Below are 13,721 nucleotides of genomic sequence, written 5' to 3' on the forward strand. Positions count from 1 at the left end.
CGATGAGGTGGGGAACTAGGTCTTTCTCTGTGGTCTCCACAGGGGATTCAGACATCCTTTCGCCTTGGGAGATGCAAGACGAACCTGCATTCAAGTCTCTGCAGGGATATCCGGCCTTATTTCGAGTCAGGGCATCGCGGTGTCCATTCCACTTGAGGCCGCAAACTAGGGGTTCCTCTCACATACCTGGAGCTGAGAGAAGCCTGCTCTTGAGGTGCTTGTGGTACGGTGGGATTCCTCTGGAGTCGAAGCCAGGACTAACCTCTCATCTCGAGTTTATTTTTGGTCCACGGAGCTCTTTCTTGTTGCTACAGTGACCTCAGGATCCCTCTAGCCTTGAAACAGTGTTCTTGGGGTTTCTCTGGAGTGCCATCAAGGAAATCAAGGCTCCTTTCATGTGTGATGTGCAACACGGAATTGCTCTGCATGCAATGCAGGGGAATCGGGCCTCATCTCGCGACGAGGGGGAAGTCTCATGGTTTTTCTCGAGTTGCGGCGGGAATCTGGGGTATATTCACGAGTTACGACGGGGATGGCTCTTCCACCCACGTGTTTGTTCAGCGACGTCAGGACTCCTGCCTAGTTGCGAGGGACAACTCGGGATTCTCCTCGAGGCTTGGCAGGGCAATTGGGACGCCTCTCCAGCTGAGGCGGGAGACCAAGTGTCCCTTTCCACGTGCCACAGGAATCCTGGGACTCCTATCAAGTTTCACGAGGAGTCAGGCATTGTCTCCTTTCCAGGCACTGATCTCCGCGTACCTCTGGAGTTTTCAAAGAATTTGAGGCCTCCCTTCGTGATGAGGTGGGGAACTAGGTCTTTCTCTGTGGTCTCCAGAGGGGATTCAGACATCCTTTCGTCTTGGGAGATGCAAGACGAGCCTGCATTCAAGTCACTGCAGGGATATCCGGCCTTAGTTCGAGTCAGGGCATCGCAGTGTCCATTCCACTTGAGGCCCCAAACTCAGGGTCCCTCTCACATACCTAGAGCTAGAGAAGCCTCCTCTAGAGGTGCTTGTGGTAAGATGGGATTCCTCTGGAGTCGAAGCCAGGGACTAACCTCTCATCTCGAGTTGATTTTTGGTCTACGGAGTTCTTTCGTGTTGCTACAGTGACCTCAGGATCCCTCTAGCCTTGAAACAGTGTTCTTGGGGTTTCTCTGGAGTGCCATCAAGGAAATCAAGGCTCCTTTCATGTGTGATGTGCAACACGGAATTGCTCTGCATGCTGTGCAGGGGAATCGGGCCTCATCTCGCGGCGAGGGGGAAGTATTATGGTTTTTCTCGAGTTCCGGCGGCAACCTGAGGTATATTCTCGAGTTACGACGGGGATGGCCCTTCCACACACGTGTTTGTTCAGCGACGTCAGGACTCCTGCCTAGTTGCGAGGGACAATTCGGGTTTCTCCTCGAGGCTTGGCAGGGCAATTGGGACGGTTCTCCAGCTGAGGCAGGAGACCCTGTGTCCCTTTCCGCGTGCCACAGGAATCGTGGGACTCCTATCAAGTTTCACGAGGAGTCAGGCATCGTCTCCTTTGGAGGCATTGATCTCCGCGTACCTCTGCAGTTTTCAAAGGATGTGAGGCCTCTGGTCGCGATGAGGTGGGGAACTAGGTCTTTCTCTGTGGTCTCCACAGGGGATTCAGACATCCTTTCGTCTTGGGAGATGCAAGACGAGCCTGCATTCAAGTCACTGCAGGGATATCCGGCCTTATTTCGAGTCACGGCATCGCGGTGTCCATTCCACTTGAGGCCGCAAACTCAGGGTCCCTCTCACATACCTAGAGCTGAGAGAAGGGTCCTCTTGAGGTGCTTGTGGTAAAGTGGGATTCCTCTGGAGTCGAAGCCAGGGACTAACCTCTCATCTCGAGTTGATTTTTGGTCCACGGAGCTCTTTCGTGTTGCTACAGTGACCTCAAGATCCCTCTAGCCTTGAAAAAGTGTTCTTGGGGTTTCTCTGGAGTGCCATCAGGGAAATCAAGGCTCCTTTCATGTGTGATGTGCAACACGGAATTGCTCTGCACGCATTGCAGGGGAATCGGGCCTCATCTCGCGGTGAGGGGGAAGTCTCATGGTTTTTCTCGAGTTGCGGCGGGAACTGGGGTATATTCTCGAGTTACGATTGGGATGGCCCTTCCACACGCGTGCTTGTTCAGTGACGTCAGGATTCCTTCCTAGTTGCGAGGGACAATTCGGGATTCTCCTCGAGGCTTGGCAGGGCAATTGGGACCCCTCTCCAGCTGAGGCGGGAGACCAAGTGTCCCTTTCCACGTGCCACAGGAATCCTGGGACTCCTATCAAGTTTCACGAGGAGTCAGGCTTCGTCTCCTTTGGAGGCACTGATCTCCGCGTACCTCGGGAGTTTTCAAAGGATGTGAGGCCTACCGTCGTGATGAGGTGGGGAACTAGGTCTTTCTCTGTGGTCTCCAGAGTGGATTCAGACATCCTTTCATCTTGGGAGGTGCAAGACGAGCCTGCATTCAAGTCACTGCAGGGATATCCGGCCTTATTTCGAGTCAGGGCATCGCGGTGTCCATTCCACTTGAGGGCGCAAACTCAGGGTCCCTCTCACATACCTAGAGCTAGGAGAAGCATCCTCTTGAGGTGCTTGTGGTAAGGTGGGATTCCTCTGGAGTCGAAACCAGGGACTAACCTCTCATCTCGAGTTGATTTTTGGTCCGAGGATCTCTTTCGTGTTGCTACAGTGACCTCAGGATGCCTCTAGCCTTGAAACAGTGTTCTTGGGGTTTCTCTTGAGTGCCATCAAGGAAATCAAGGCTCCTTTCATGTGTGATGTGCAACACGGAATTGCTCTGCACGCAGTGCAGGGGAATCGGGCCTCATCTCGCGGCTAGGGAGAAGTCTCATGGTTTTTCTCGAGTTGCGGCGGTAACCTGGGGTATATTCTCGAGTTACGACGGGGATGGCCCTTCCACACACGTGTTTGTTCAGCGACGTCAGGACTCCTACCTAGTTGCGAGGGACAACTCGGGATTCTCCTTGAGGCTTGGCAGGGCAATTGGGAAGTCTCTCCAGGTGAGGCGGGACACCAAGGGTCCCTTTCCACATGCCACAGGAATCCTGCTACTCCTATCAAGTTTCACGAGGAGTCAAGCATCGTCTCCTTTGGAGGCACTGATCTCCGCGTACCTCTGGAGTTTTCAAAGGATGTGAGGCCTCCGGTCGCGATGAGGTGGGGAACTAGGTCTTTCTCTGTGGTCTCCACAGGGGAATCAGACATCCTTTCGTTTTGGGAGATGCAAGACGAGCCTGCATTCAAGTCACTGCAGGGATAACCAGCCTGCTTTCTAGTCAGGGCATTGCGGTGTCAGTTCCACTTGAGGCCGTAAACTCAGGGTCCCTCTCACATACCTAGAGCTGAAAGAAGCCTCCTCTTGAGGTGCTTGTGGTAAGGTGGTATTCCTCTGGAGTCGAAGCCAGGGACTAACCTCTCATCTCGAGTTGATTTTTGGTCCACGGAGATCTTTTTTGTTGCAACAGTGACCTCAGGATCCCTCCAGCCTTGAAACAGTGTTCTTGGGGTTTCTCTGGAGTGCCATCAAGGAAATCAAGGCTCCTTTCATGTGTGATGTGCAACACGGAATTTCTCTGCACGCAGTGCAGGGGAATCGGGCCTCATCTCGCGGCGAGGGGGAAGTCCCATGGTTTTTCTCGAGTTGCGGCGGGAACGTGGGGTATATTCTCGAGTTACGACGGGGATGGCCCTTCCACACACGTGTTTGTTCAGGAATGTCAGGACTCCTGCCTAGTTGCGAGGGACAACTCGGGATTTTCCTCGAGGCTTGTCAGGGCAATTGGGATGCCTCTCCAGCTGAGGCGGGAGACCAAGGGTCCCTTTCCACGTGCCACAGGAATCCTGGGACTCCTATCAAGTTTCACGAGGAGTCAGGCATCGTCTCCTTTGGAGGCACTGATCTCCGCGTACCTCTGGAGTTTTCAAAGGATGTGAGGCCTCCGGGCGCGATGAGGTGGGGAACTAGGTCTTTCTCTGTGGTCTCCACAGGGGATTCAGACATCCTTTCGTCTTGGGAGATGCAAGACGAGCCTGCATTCAAGTCAGTGCAGGGATATCCGGCCTTATTTCGAGTCAGGGCATCGCGGTGTCCATTCCACTTGAGGCCGCAAACTAGGGGTTCCTCTCACATACTTGGAGCTGAGAGAAGCCTCCTCTTGAGGTGCTTGTGGTAAGGGGGGATTCCTCTGGAGTCGAAGCCAGGACTAACCTCTCATCTCGAGTTTATTTTGGGTCCACGGAGATCTTTTTTGTTGCTACAGTGACCTCAGGATCCCTCTAGCCCTGAAACAGTGTTCTTGGGGTTTCTCTGGTTGCCATCAAGGAAATCATGGGTCCTTTCATGTGTGATGTGCAACACGGAATTGCTCTGCAAGCAGTGGAGGGGAATCGGGCCTCATCTCGCGGTGAGGGGGAAGTCTCATTGTTTTTCTCGAGTTGCGGCGGGAACCTGGGTTATATTCTCGAGTTACGACGGGGATGGCCCTTCCACAAACGTGTTTGTTCAGCGACGTCAGGACTCCTGCCTAGTTGCGAGGGACAACTCGGGATTATCCTCGAGGCTTGGCAGGGCAATTGGGTCGCCTCTCCAGCTGAGGCGGGAGACCAAGTGTCCCTTTCCACGTGCCACAGGAATCCTGGGTCTCCTATCAAGTTTCACGAGGAGTCAGGCATTGCCTCCTTTGGAGGCATTAATCTCCGCGAACCTCTGGAGTTTTCAAAGGATGTGAGGCCTCTGGTCGCGATGAGGTGGGGAACTAGGTCTTTCTCTGTGGTCTCCACAGGGGTTTAAGACATCCTTTCATCTTGGGAGATGCAAGACGAGCCTGCATTCAAGTCACTGCAGGGATTTCCGTCCTTATTTCGAGTCAGGGCATCGCGGTGTCCATTCCACTTGCGGCCGAAAACTCAGGGTCCCTCTCACATACCTAGAGCTGAGAGAAGCCTCCTCTTGCGGTGCTTGTGGTAAGGTGGGATTCCTCTGGAGTCGAAGCCAGGGACTAACCTTTCATCTCGAGTTGATTTTTGGTCCAAGGAGCTCTTTGGTGTTGCTACAGTGACCTCAGGATCCCTCTAGCCTTGAAACAGTGTTTTGGGGTTACTCTGGAGTGCCATCAAGGAAATCAAGGCTCCTTTCATGTGTGATGTGCAACACGGAATTGCTCTGAACGCAGTGCAGGGGAATCGGGCCTCATCTCGCGGCGAGGGGTAAGTATCATGGTTTTTCTCGAGTTGCGGCGGGAACCTGGGGTATATTCTCGAGTTACGACGGGGATGGCCCTTCCACACACGTGTCTCTTCAGCGATGTCAGGACTCCTGCTTAGTTGTGAGGGACAACTCGGGATTCTCCTCGAGGCTTGGCAGGGCCATTGGGACGCCTCTCCAGCTGAGGCGGGCGACCAAGGTTCCCTGTCCACGTGCCACAGGAATCCTGGGACTCCTATCAAGTTTCACGAGGAGTCAGGCTTTGTCTCATTTGGAGGCACTGATCTCCGCGTACCTCGGAAGTTTTCAAAGGATGTGAGGCCTCCCGTCGCGATGAGGTGGGGAACTAGGTCTTTCTCTGTGGTCTCCAGAGTGGATTCAGACATCCTTTCATCTTGGGAGGTGCAAGACGAGCCTGCATTCAAGTCACTGCAGGGATATCCGGCCTTATTTCGAGTCAGGGCATCGCGGTGTCCATTCCACTTGAGGGCGCAAACTCAGGGTCCCTCTCACATACCTAGAGCTGAGAGAAGCATCCTCTTGAGGTGCTTGTGGTAAGGTGGGATTCCTCTGGAGTCGAAACCAGGGACTAACCTCTCATCTCGAGTTGATTTTTCGTCCGAGGATCTCTTTCGTGTTGCTACAGTGACCTCAGGATCCCTCTAGCCTTGAAACAGTGTTCTTGGGGTTTCTCTTGAGTGCCATCAAGGAAATCAAGGCTCCTTTCATGTGTGATGTGCAACACGGAATTGCTCTGCACGCAGTGCAGGGGAATCGGGCCTCATCTCGAGGCTAGGGGGAAGTCTCATGGTTTTTCTCGAGTTGCGGCGGGAACCTGGGGTATATTCTCGAGTTACGACGGGGATGGCCCTTCCACACACGTGTTTGTTCAGCGACGTCAGGACTCCTACCTAGTTGCGAGGGACAACTCGGGATTCTCCTTGAGGCTTGGCAGGGCAATTGGGACGTCTCTCCAGGTGAGGCGGGACACCAAGGGTCCCTTTCCACATGCCACAGGAATCCTGCTACTCCTATCAAGTTTCACGAGGAGTCAAGCATCGTCTCCTTTGGAGGCACTGATCTCCGCGTACCTCTGGAGTTTTCAAAGGATGTGAGGCCTCCGGTCGCGATGAGGTGGGGAACTAGGTCTTTCTCTGTGGTCTCCACAGGGGAATCAGACATCCTTTCGTTTTGGGAGATGCAAGACGAGCCTGCATTCAAGTCACTGCAGGGATAACCAGCCTGCTTTCTAGTCAGGGCATTGCGGTGTCCGTTCCACTTGAGGCCGTAAACTCAGGGTCCCTCTCACATACCTAGAGCTGAAAGAAGCCTCCTCTTGAGGTGCTCGTGGTAAGGTGGTATTCCTCTGGAGTCGAAGCCAGGGACTAACCTCTCATCTCGAGTTGATTTTTGGTCCACGGAGATCTTTTTTGTTGCGACAGTGACCTCAGGATCCCTCCAGCCTTGAAACAGTGTTCTTGGGGTTTCTCTGGAGTGCCATCAAGGAAATCAAGGCTCCTTTCATGTGTGATGTGCAACACGGAATTTCTCTGCACGCAGTGCAGGGGAATCGGGCCTCATCTCGCGGCGAGGGGGAAGTCCCATGGTTTTTCTCGAGTTGCGGCGGGAACCTGGGGTATATTCTCGAGTTACGACGGGGATGGCCCTTCCACACACGTGTTTGTTCAGGAATGTCAGGACTCCTGCCTAGTTGCGAGGGACAACTCGGGATTTTCCTCGAGGCTTGTCAGGGCAATTGGGACGCCTCTCCAGCTGAGGCGGGAGACCAAGGGTCCCTTTCCACGTGCCACAGGAATCCTGGGACTCCTATCAAGTTTCACGAGGAGTCAGGCATCGTCTCCTTTGGAGGCACTGATCTCCGCGTACCTCTGGAGTTTTCAAAGGATGTGAGGCCTCCGGGCGCGATGAGGTGGGGAACTAGGTCTTTCTCTGTGGTCTCCACAGGGGATTCAGACATCCTTTCGTCTTGGGAGATGCAAGACGAGACTGCATTCAAGTCACTGCAGGGATATCCGGCCTTATTTCGAGTCAGGGCATCGCAGTGTCCATTCCACTTGAGGCCGCAAACTCAGGGTCCCTCTCACATACCTAGAGCTGAGAGAAGCCTCCTCTTGAGGTGCTGTGGTAAAGTGGGATTCCTCTGGAGTCGAAGCCAGGGACTAACCTCTCATCTCGAGTTGATTTTTGGTCCACGGAGCTCTTTCGTGTTGCTACAGTGACCTCAGGATCCCTCTAGCCTTGAAAAAGTGTTCTTGGGGTTTCTCTGGAGTGCCATCAAGGAAATCAAGGCTCCTTTCCTGTGTGATGTGCAACACGGAATTGCTCTGCACGCATTGCAGGGGAATCGGGCCTCATCTTGCGGCGAGGGGGAAGTCTCATGGTTTTTCTCAAGTTGCGGCGGGAACCTGGGGTATATTCTCGAGTTACGATGGGGATGGCCCTTCCATACGCGTGCTTGTTCAGCGACGTCAGGACTCCTGCCTAGTTGCGAGGGACAATTCGGGATTCTCCTCGAGGCTTGGCAGGGCAATTGGGACGCCTCTCCATCTGAGGCGGGAGACTAAGTGTCCCTTTCCACGTGCCACAGGAATCCTGGGACTCCTATCAAGTTTCACGAGGAGTCAGGCATCGTCTCCTTTGGAGGCACTGATCTCCCAGTACCTCTGGAGTTTTCAAAGGATGTGAGGCCTCCGGTCGCGATGAGGTGGGGAACTAGGTCTTTCTCTGTGGTCTCCACAGGGGAATCAGACATCCTTTCGTTTTGGGAGATGCAAGACGAGCCTGCATTCAAGTCACGGCAGGGATAACCAGCCTGCTTTCTAGTCAGGGCACCGCGGGGTCCATTCCACTTGAGGCCGCAAACTCAGGGACCCTCTCAAATACCTAGAGCTGAGAGAAGCCTCCTCTTGAGGTGCTTGTGGTAAGGTGAGATTCCTTTGGAGTCGAAGCCAGGGACTAACCTCTCATCTCGAGTTGATTTTGGTCCAAGGAGCTCTTTGGTGTTGCTACAGTGACCTCAGGATCCCTCTAGCCTTGAAACAGTGTTCTTGGGGTTTCTCTGGTTACCATCAAGGAAATCATGGGTCCTTTCATGTGTGATGTGCAACACGGAATTGCTCTGCAAGCAGTGGAGGGGAATCGGGCCTCATCTCGCGGTGAGGGGGAAGTCTCATTGTTTTTCTCGAGTTGCGGCGGGAACCTGGGGTATATTCTCGAGTTACGACGGGGATGGCCCTTCCACAAACGTGTTTGTTCAGCGACGTCAGGACTCCTGCCTAGTTGCGAGGGACAACTCGGGATTCTCCTCGAGGCTTGGCAGGGCAATTGGGTCGCCTCTCCAGCTGAGGCGGGAGACCAAGGGTCCCTTTCCACGTGCCACAGGAATCCTGGGACTCCTATCAAGTTTCACGAGGAGTCAGGCATCGTCTCCTTTGGAGGCACTGATCTCCGCGTACCTCGGGAGTTGTCAAAGGATGTGAGGCCTCCCGTCGCGATGAGGTGGGGAACTAGGTCTTTCTCTCTGGTCTCCACAGGGGATTCAGACATCCTTTCGTCTTGGGAGATGCAAACGAGCCTGCATTCAACTCACTGCAGGGATATCCGGCCTTATTTCGAGTCAGGGCATCGCGGTGTCCGTTCCACTTGAGGTCGCAAAATTAGGGTCCCTCTCACATTCCTAGAGCTGAGAGAAGCCTCCTCTTGAGGTGCTTGTGGTAAGGTGGTATTCCTCTGGAGTCGAAGCCAGGGACTAACCTCTCATCTCGAGTTGATTTTTGGTCCACTGAGCTCTTTTTTGTTGCTACAGTGACCTCAGGATCCCTCCAGCCTTGAAACAGTGTTCTTGGGGTTTCTCTGGAGTGCCATCAAGGAAATCAAGGCTCCTTTCATGTGTGATGTGCAACACGGAATTACTCTGCACGCAGTGCATGGGAATCGGGCCTCATCTCGCGGCGAGGGGGAAGTCTCATGGTGTTTCTCGAGTTGCGGCGGGAACCTGGGGTATATTCTCGAGTTACGACGGGGATGGCCCTTCCACAAACGTGTTTGTTCAGCGACGTCAGGACTCCTGCCTAGTTGCGACGGACAACTCGGGATTCTCCTCGAGGCTTGGCAGGGCAATTGGGACCCCTCTCCAGCTGAGGCGGGAGACGAAGGGTCCCTTTCCACGTGCCACAGGAATCCTGGGACTCCTATCAAGTTTCACGAGGAGTCAGGCATCGTCTCCTTTGGAGGCACTGATCTCCGCGTACCTCTGGAGTTTTCGAAGGATGTGAGGCCTCCGGGCGCGATGAGGTGGGGAACTAGGTCTTTCTCTGTGGTCTCCACAGGGGATTCAGACATCCTTTCGCCTTGGGAGATGCAAGACGAACCTGCATTCAAGTCTCTGCAGGGATATCCGGCCTTATTTCGAGTCAGGGCATCGCGGTGTCCATTCCACTTGAGGCCGCAAACTAGGGGTTCCTCTCACATACCTGGAGCTGAGAGAAGCCTGCTCTTGAGGTGCTTGTGGTACGGTGGGATTCCTCTGGAGTCGAAGCCAGGACTAACCTCTCATCTCGAGTTTATTTTTGGTCCACGGAGCTCTTTCTTGTTGCTACAGTGACCTCAGGATCCCTCTAGCCTTGAAACAGTGTTCTTGGGGTTTCTCTGGAGTGCCATCAAGGAAATCAAGGCTCCTTTCATGTGTGATGTGCAACACGGAATTGCTCTGCATGCAATGCAGGGGAATCGGGCCTCATCTCGCGACGAGGGGGAAGTCTCATGGTTTTTCTCGAGTTGCGGCGGGAATCTGGGGTATATTCACGAGTTACGACGGGGATGGCTCTTCCACCCACGTGTTTGTTCAGCGACGTCAGGACTCCTGCCTAGTTGCGAGGGACAACTCGGGATTCTCCTCGAGGCTTGGCAGGGCAATTGGGACGCCTCTCCAGCTGAGGCGGGAGACCAAGTGTCCCTTTCCACGTGCCACAGGAATCCTGGGACTCCTATCAAGTTTCACGAGGAGTCAGGCATTGTCTCCTTTCCAGGCACTGATCTCCGCGTACCTCTGGAGTTTTCAAAGAATTTGAGGCCTCCCTTCGTGATGAGGTGGGGAACTAGGTCTTTCTCTGTGGTCTCCAGAGGGGATTCAGACATCCTTTCGTCTTGGGAGATGCAAGACGAGCCTGCATTCAAGTCACTGCAGGGATATCCGGCCTTAGTTCGAGTCAGGGCATCGCAGTGTCCATTCCACTTGAGGCCCCAAACTCAGGGTCCCTCTCACATACCTAGAGCTAGAGAAGCCTCCTCTAGAGGTGCTTGTGGTAAGATGGGATTCCTCTGGAGTCGAAGCCAGGGACTAACCTCTCATCTCGAGTTGATTTTTGGTCTACGGAGTTCTTTCGTGTTGCTACAGTGACCTCAGGATCCCTCTAGCCTTGAAACAGTGTTCTTGGGGTTTCTCTGGAGTGCCATCAAGGAAATCAAGGCTCCTTTCATGTGTGATGTGCAACACGGAATTGCTCTGCATGCTGTGCAGGGGAATCGGGCCTCATCTCGCGGCGAGGGGGAAGTATTATGGTTTTTCTCGAGTTCCGGCGGCAACCTGAGGTATATTCTCGAGTTACGACGGGGATGGCCCTTCCACACACGTGTTTGTTCAGCGACGTCAGGACTCCTGCCTAGTTGCGAGGGACAATTCGGGTTTCTCCTCGAGGCTTGGCAGGGCAATTGGGACGGTTCTCCAGCTGAGGCAGGAGACCCTGTGTCCCTTTCCGCGTGCCACAGGAATCGTGGGACTCCTATCAAGTTTCACGAGGAGTCAGGCATCGTCTCCTTTGGAGGCATTGATCTCCGCGTACCTCTGCAGTTTTCAAAGGATGTGAGGCCTCTGGTCGCGATGAGGTGGGGAACTAGGTCTTTCTCTGTGGTCTCCACAGGGGATTCAGACATCCTTTCGTCTTGGGAGATGCAAGACGAGCCTGCATTCAAGTCACTGCAGGGATATCCGGCCTTATTTCGAGTCACGGCATCGCGGTGTCCATTCCACTTGAGGCCGCAAACTCAGGGTCCCTCTCACATACCTAGAGCTGAGAGAAGGGTCCTCTTGAGGTGCTTGTGGTAAAGTGGGATTCCTCTGGAGTCGAAGCCAGGGACTAACCTCTCATCTCGAGTTGATTTTTGGTCCACGGAGCTCTTTCGTGTTGCTACAGTGACCTCAAGATCCCTCTAGCCTTGAAAAAGTGTTCTTGGGGTTTCTCTGGAGTGCCATCAGGGAAATCAAGGCTCCTTTCATGTGTGATGTGCAACACGGAATTGCTCTGCACGCATTGCAGGGGAATCGGGCCTCATCTCGCGGTGAGGGGGAAGTCTCATGGTTTTTCTCGAGTTGCGGCGGGAACTGGGGTATATTCTCGAGTTACGATTGGGATGGCCCTTCCACACGCGTGCTTGTTCAGTGACGTCAGGATTCCTTCCTAGTTGCGAGGGACAATTCGGGATTCTCCTCGAGGCTTGGCAGGGCAATTGGGACCCCTCTCCAGCTGAGGCGGGAGACCAAGTGTCCCTTTCCACGTGCCACAGGAATCCTGGGACTCCTATCAAGTTTCACGAGGAGTCAGGCTTCGTCTCCTTTGGAGGCACTGATCTCCGCGTACCTCGGGAGTTTTCAAAGGATGTGAGGCCTACCGTCGTGATGAGGTGGGGAACTAGGTCTTTCTCTGTGGTCTCCAGAGTGGATTCAGACATCCTTTCATCTTGGGAGGTGCAAGACGAGCCTGCATTCAAGTCACTGCAGGGATATCCGGCCTTATTTCGAGTCAGGGCATCGCGGTGTCCATTCCACTTGAGGGCGCAAACTCAGGGTCCCTCTCACATACCTAGAGCTAGGAGAAGCATCCTCTTGAGGTGCTTGTGGTAAGGTGGGATTCCTCTGGAGTCGAAACCAGGGACTAACCTCTCATCTCGAGTTGATTTTTGGTCCGAGGATCTCTTTCGTGTTGCTACAGTGACCTCAGGATGCCTCTAGCCTTGAAACAGTGTTCTTGGGGTTTCTCTTGAGTGCCATCAAGGAAATCAAGGCTCCTTTCATGTGTGATGTGCAACACGGAATTGCTCTGCACGCAGTGCAGGGGAATCGGGCCTCATCTCGCGGCTAGGGAGAAGTCTCATGGTTTTTCTCGAGTTGCGGCGGTAACCTGGGGTATATTCTCGAGTTACGACGGGGATGGCCCTTCCACACACGTGTTTGTTCAGCGACGTCAGGACTCCTACCTAGTTGCGAGGGACAACTCGGGATTCTCCTTGAGGCTTGGCAGGGCAATTGGGAAGTCTCTCCAGGTGAGGCGGGACACCAAGGGTCCCTTTCCACATGCCACAGGAATCCTGCTACTCCTATCAAGTTTCACGAGGAGTCAAGCATCGTCTCCTTTGGAGGCACTGATCTCCGCGTACCTCTGGAGTTTTCAAAGGATGTGAGGCCTCCGGTCGCGATGAGGTGGGGAACTAGGTCTTTCTCTGTGGTCTCCACAGGGGAATCAGACATCCTTTCGTTTTGGGAGATGCAAGACGAGCCTGCATTCAAGTCACTGCAGGGATAACCAGCCTGCTTTCTAGTCAGGGCATTGCGGTGTCAGTTCCACTTGAGGCCGTAAACTCAGGGTCCCTCTCACATACCTAGAGCTGAAAGAAGCCTCCTCTTGAGGTGCTTGTGGTAAGGTGGTATTCCTCTGGAGTCGAAGCCAGGGACTAACCTCTCATCTCGAGTTGATTTTTGGTCCACGGAGATCTTTTTTGTTGCAACAGTGACCTCAGGATCCCTCCAGCCTTGAAACAGTGTTCTTGGGGTTTCTCTGGAGTGCCATCAAGGAAATCAAGGCTCCTTTCATGTGTGATGTGCAACACGGAATTTCTCTGCACGCAGTGCAGGGGAATCGGGCCTCATCTCGCGGCGAGGGGGAAGTCCCATGGTTTTTCTCGAGTTGCGGCGGGAACGTGGGGTATATTCTCGAGTTACGACGGGGATGGCCCTTCCACACACGTGTTTGTTCAGGAATGTCAGGACTCCTGCCTAGTTGCGAGGGACAACTCGGGATTTTCCTCGAGGCTTGTCAGGGCAATTGGGATGCCTCTCCAGCTGAGGCGGGAGACCAAGGGTCCCTTTCCACGTGCCACAGGAATCCTGGGACTCCTATCAAGTTTCACGAGGAGTCAGGCATCGTCTCCTTTGGAGGCACTGATCTCCGCGTACCTCTGGAGTTTTCAAAGGATGTGAGGCCTCCGGGCGCGATGAGGTGGGGAACTAGGTCTTTCTCTGTGGTCTCCACAGGGGATTCAGACATCCTTTCGTCTTGGGAGATGCAAGACGAGCCTGCATTCAAGTCAGTGCAGGGATATCCGGCCTTATTTCGAGTCAGGGCATCGCGGTGTCCATTCCACTTGAGGCCGCAAACTAGGGGTTCCTCTCACATACTTGGAGCTGAGAGAAG

This window comes from Cervus elaphus, chromosome 4 (assembly GCF_910594005.1).
Source record: "Cervus elaphus chromosome 4, mCerEla1.1, whole genome shotgun sequence".
Lineage (NCBI taxonomy): Eukaryota > Metazoa > Chordata > Mammalia > Artiodactyla > Cervidae > Cervus > Cervus elaphus.